This window comes from Otolemur garnettii, unplaced genomic scaffold (assembly GCF_000181295.1).
Source record: "Otolemur garnettii isolate 467f Iridium unplaced genomic scaffold, OtoGar3 scaffold00329, whole genome shotgun sequence".
Classification (NCBI taxonomy): domain Eukaryota; kingdom Metazoa; phylum Chordata; class Mammalia; order Primates; family Galagidae; genus Otolemur; species Otolemur garnettii.
The window spans coordinates 366,569-372,061 of record NW_003852724.1 but is presented as its reverse complement, the minus strand read 5'-3'; positions in this window follow the sequence as shown (position 1 = coordinate 372,061).

The following is a 5,493-nucleotide window of genomic DNA, read 5'->3' as shown; positions in this document are numbered from 1 at the left end:
AAAAAAAAGACACACACAAAAAGAAACCAGCAAAAGAAAGTTATGATCAATCTTGACATTTAGAACACGAAAGTGAGGCATGCTTCTTCTGAATATGCTAATTTCTTTAAACAGTTCTTTTATTTGCACTGTTTAAAATCAAACATCCCCTTTTACTGGTCTTTATTTGCTGTAGCAGTAATCATGGTAGTAGATATGTTCTGTGGGAAAAAAGCTAAAGAATCAGAGTCTACTCACAGGAGATAGGATCAGAGCACTGATGAAAAGAATCTTTATTCTCTTCAAATACAGTGATTTGAGATGAAGCAAGGTCATGAAGCAATTATAGCTGAGTAAAGATTCTACTAGAAATACCAATGCAAAGGACTCAACAATTCCTGATCAAGAACACAAGATGGATCTCAGGATAAAAACTGTGTGAAATATGAAATGTTCTGTTCTGGAGTTTCATACACGCACGTACACACACATTCATACACACAGACTTGCACTCATGGACATATTTCACATGTATATTTTTACAGTGTACCTTTATATCTAACTCAAAATATGAACTGAGTGGCATTGTAACAACTTCCAGAAATTTCTAGATCTTGTACTTAACTGCCTATTGCTAGAATATTTCTTGATATAAAGGCTTAAACCATTTTTTTTTCTGTGAAATTTCCAAGTCAATATGTTAATTTTTTAAACAAAATAAGTTTGGAATATTAGATAGTTCAGAGGTAATAGGAAACAAAACAACAACATTACCCAGTTTTAACCAAATTTACAAGAATAGTTTATTTAAAATTCTATCATATAAATAATTATGCCCTCTATTTTATAGATTACATTAGAATTCATTTTTCCATGTTTTAAAAAATTATTGGTAATTATCATTTCTACAGGTGTATAATAATATACTTAATATTTATCATATCACTTATATTTCTGTTGTCTTCATATTTCCAATGATATGAATAAGCATCATATGAGTATTATAGAGCATGAATATTATTCATTTCTTTAAGAAATATTTTTCAAGGCTAACTCTATAGATGTTGAGGATATAGCCCTGAACAATGTCTCAATATAATCTATAATATATTCCAGTAGAAAAACAAATAAATACTAAAAAGTAGCTATATAATAATTTTATATAATCACAACAATATCTAATTATATTTTCTAAAGTGGGGGAGTATAAATTAAAGAATGCTAAACAAATGACTTAACATGGTCCTAGGAGTAGAGAAGGTGTTCACAAGGTGAAGATGGCGTAGTGTGAAGTCTGAACTCTGCACAAGAGTAAGGTGGCAGAGTAGGGGGGATTCGGGGTTGGGAAGCTGCATGTGCAGAGCCTGAGGCAAGAAGGGGGCCAGGGCATGGCAGCAACTGAAGACCTAGTATAACTAATACATAGAGAGAACTGCATTTCAGTTGTCTTATAAGTGAAACTCCACTAAGGAGGAATTTGAAAAATGTTTTGCAAAATGAATGTATTTCCCTTCAGACACAAGGAAACAACACATTATACTTAAAAATATATATATATTGGTCCAATTGTAAAATCAACCATGATTGTTATTTTTAATTCTGTTACCTTAATTGCAAAAACATCTCTTTAATTTTCACACATTTGATTACTAGGGTGGTTAAGCATTTTTAGAATATTAATGACCAATAGAATATGCTTCGGGGAAATTGTTCATTTTTTTTTCTTTTTTCTTTCTTATCTTTTTCTGTCTGGTGGTTTTTCTTACCAATTTTGTGACCACTTAAGACATTAATATTGTGCTGTGTGTGCAAAATTATTTTGTCTTAATATATTCTTTTGTAAACAACTTCATCATGTTTGGGAAAATACATTTGAAATTTATGTGAGCCCAAATAGATTAACATTTTAATTTATTTTTTTTCTTCCTCTACTTTTGCTAATATTAGCTCAGTTTTGTTGGTAGCTATTTATAAATAATTCCATTTTTTACTATAAAATAACAATTTTATCTACATGAAGTTCGAAAACACAGACATGTATAGTAGAGAAACTCATGACATTTGCACTACTCAACGAATGTTAATACATGTATGTTGTTTTTTTTTTTAATTTATTGTTGGGTATTCATTGAGGTTTCACTGATTGCATTTGTTAGGTAAAGTCCCTCTTACAATCATGTCTTGCCCCCAAAAGGTGTGGTACACACCAGGACCCCACCCCCCTCCTTCCTTCCCTCTCTCTGCTAAGCCCTTCCCCACTCCTCCCTCCTTCTTCCTCTCTCTGCTCACCCCTACCCCTTGTCATTAATTGTCCTCATATCAGAATTGAGTACATAGGATTCATGCTTCTCCATTCTAATACACATATGTTTTTACATGGATTTTAAGAATTCAAGGCAGAAAGATAATAGGCATGGTGCTTATAGTGTATTTGATTTGATTTATATATATATGCTGGATTAATGAGTTCTCTTTGAATAAAGAGATAATTTTTATTACTTTTTGGTTTTCTTATAATTTTCTATGCAATGATTCATGTAATCAGAGATTTAAAATTCAATAAAGACTAGATATATGAAAAATATTGTTTGGTTAACTTGCCTTGAAAAACAAGAAAAAGAATCTTCCCCAGAGCTTGCATGAACTGTGTAAGCACTAACTCTAAGGTCTGGTGCCTTTGCAGTTCTGATTATTTACTTCGTTGTTTGTACTGATTTTCATTGTGTTAGCTCAGTCCTCATGTATTTTGTGATTCTATATTGGACTCTGTTACATTAGAATTTTATCTGTGGGAGCTCTTTGAGGCGGTTGACAATGCACTCTGCCAGAAAGCATTTGACTTTACTTGCAAAGGCTCGCTAGGGTCACTAAGTCTTAAACTTCTTAAGCTAAAATTTTCAGCTTATAATTTCTTAGGCTATACAGAGTACAAATTCTGGTCCCAAATACATATGCAGCAAAGACATTACTAGAAATTCTCACAATGAGAGATGTTTACATTCCTTTTTCAATTCAGCCCTACAGTTACTCCCACATGTAACCTTCTGCTGGACGTATATCATTTTCTCATTTTCCCATAAACCAAGGACCTTGGTTTATTGTGACGACAGTGTCAAATCTCACTTCCAGCTTTGGAGAGATATCTGATGACCTAGAAGGCATAGAAGAGGAGGGCAAATGGGATCACTAGTGAGCTCACTCCTCAGGCAAAGGAAAGAGAAAGCTTAACATCTGCAGCAAATGGTGGTCAAGAGATCCAGGAGACTCAGTAACAGGGAGTACACTGCAGCTGACTCTTAGAGACTGCAGAGGCCTTTACACCACTCCCTGGCTTACCCCCACCTACTTGGATGGCCTATTGGGGCACATAAAGACTGACAGATTTTATTTTGCTTGAAATGAAGCAGATAAAATGAGCACACCATCATCCATGCAGCCCTGTATAAAACCCTCAAAACACAAAACACTTATGGATAGGATTTTTCTAGCAATGAGAGAGGCTCGGCCCAAGGAAGGAGAATCACCAGAAGGGACAATTCCTAGAAGTCAATGAAGAGTTCCAGAGACTTTTCTAGAATTAGGAAGGAGGCAAACCATCTATGTGGAGATTTCTGTGGGACCTGATAAAGCAATTTTTACTGTAGGAATGGAGAAGAAATTGCTACGGGTTGGAAAATAAATTTGCTACAACAAAAACACAGCCATTTCCTATCTTTATTGAGTCTTATAGTGAAAAATGGTGTATATGATGTGGGAGAGGCCATAGCAGACTTGGGAGAAACCAGGAAAGCCAGCGACAGGTTTCCTTTGTGACCTCACAAAAGCTAACAAAGGGGGGAAAGAAAATCCACAGAAGGGGAAACCAGCAAAGGGACCAAAAAAAGTCATGCTGAAGCAAACATGGCTCGAATTATTGGGAGCAGCAACACTCGAGGGAAATACAGAAAAGCAACCTAATACTGTACTAGCAGCCATACAGAGGGAACCACAGCCTGAGCAGAAGTTTGTCCCTTCACTTCCTTCATCTGGTAGACAAGGAAGATGGGTCACCTCTTAATCTTTCTACTGCCCTGGTCAATCAGGACTGGTTCCCATCCCAGGCCTGAGATTAGTAGTGGCACCAAGGTTGACTCCATGTTTGAGTAATAGAGGCCAATCAGAGACCCCAAATTGGGTTCCCCATTTACTATTCCTCCCAAAATAACAAGAAGACTATTCCCTTAGTTGATTCTGGGGTGCAATGTACATTAATCCATGGAAATATGGAAAGACACCGTCTTTAATGGCTTCCACTGATGGTTACTGGGAACAAAAGATCCAGATGAAAGGGCTTTCTGCATCTATGTACTAAAAAAGCTCCTCCTGCCCCGCATATCTTACTTATTTCATCTTTTCCTGAAAATATTTTAGGCATAGATATTCTATTAGGAAAGCCTCTGCAAACTTCAGTGGGAGAACTTAGATTGAAGGTGCACATAGTGAAGACAGTTCTCAGGTCAGATGCAAAATGGGGACCCCTGGAAATCCTTAGCCCTGAGTGGGCTGTTAAAGCCAAATGCTACCAATTGACTCGGGGCCAACATGCTGAAATAAATGAAACTATTGAGGAACTGGCAAAGGTGCATGCATTATCCACCCAGCAAAATGTCCCTTTAACTGCACCCTCTTGTTTATACACAAACCAGGCAGCGCCTGGTGGCTGACTGTGGATTACTGGAGCTTGAGCAAGGTAACCCCAGTCATACATGCTGTAGTTCCTAATGCTATTCAGGTAGTTGACCACAAAGTGTCTGCATTTGGGGAAAAATCATGCTGTTTAAGATTTGGCTGAAACCTCTTTTAACACACCTCTCACCAAACAGTCACAAGACCAGTTTGCTTTTACCTGGCGAGATCACCAGTGGACTTTTCAAGTGTTGCCCCATGGACATCTTCCCAGTCCTAGGATTTCATGGAATGGTAACTAGTGTCCTTGTCTTCATTCTCATCTTCTCTACCCAAATTTCATCACATGGACAATGTTATGTTAACCTCTATAAATTTTACAGAAAATTCCTACAGCATTATGCACTGACCTATGGGAATGGGGATGAGCAATCATCTCTCAGAAACTTCAGGCCCAGAGCCTTTAGAGCAGTTTATAGGGTCAGGTAAGACTCTTTTGCTACCAGGTATAGTAACTGGCAAAGTTGAACAATCTCCAACTCTGAAAACAATAAAAGAATCCAAATATTTTTCTACCTTTGTCATTATTAGAGAACATTTATTCCCCCTTTAGCTCAATTTTTGAGACCCACTAGATTTAGAAGAAAAAGGACACATTAGGACTGGGTCATAACTCAGAAAGAAGTTTTAAACAGGCTAAAGTGCTAGTATACCAGACATCAGTCTTAGGTAACACTTTAGAGGGCATTGCCATGCCTGTGAGGTTACTGACTGGATCTTCGGGCATCCACAATATGGCAAATCAACTCCTTTAGGATTTTGGTCATAATTATGGAAAGGAGCCAAAGC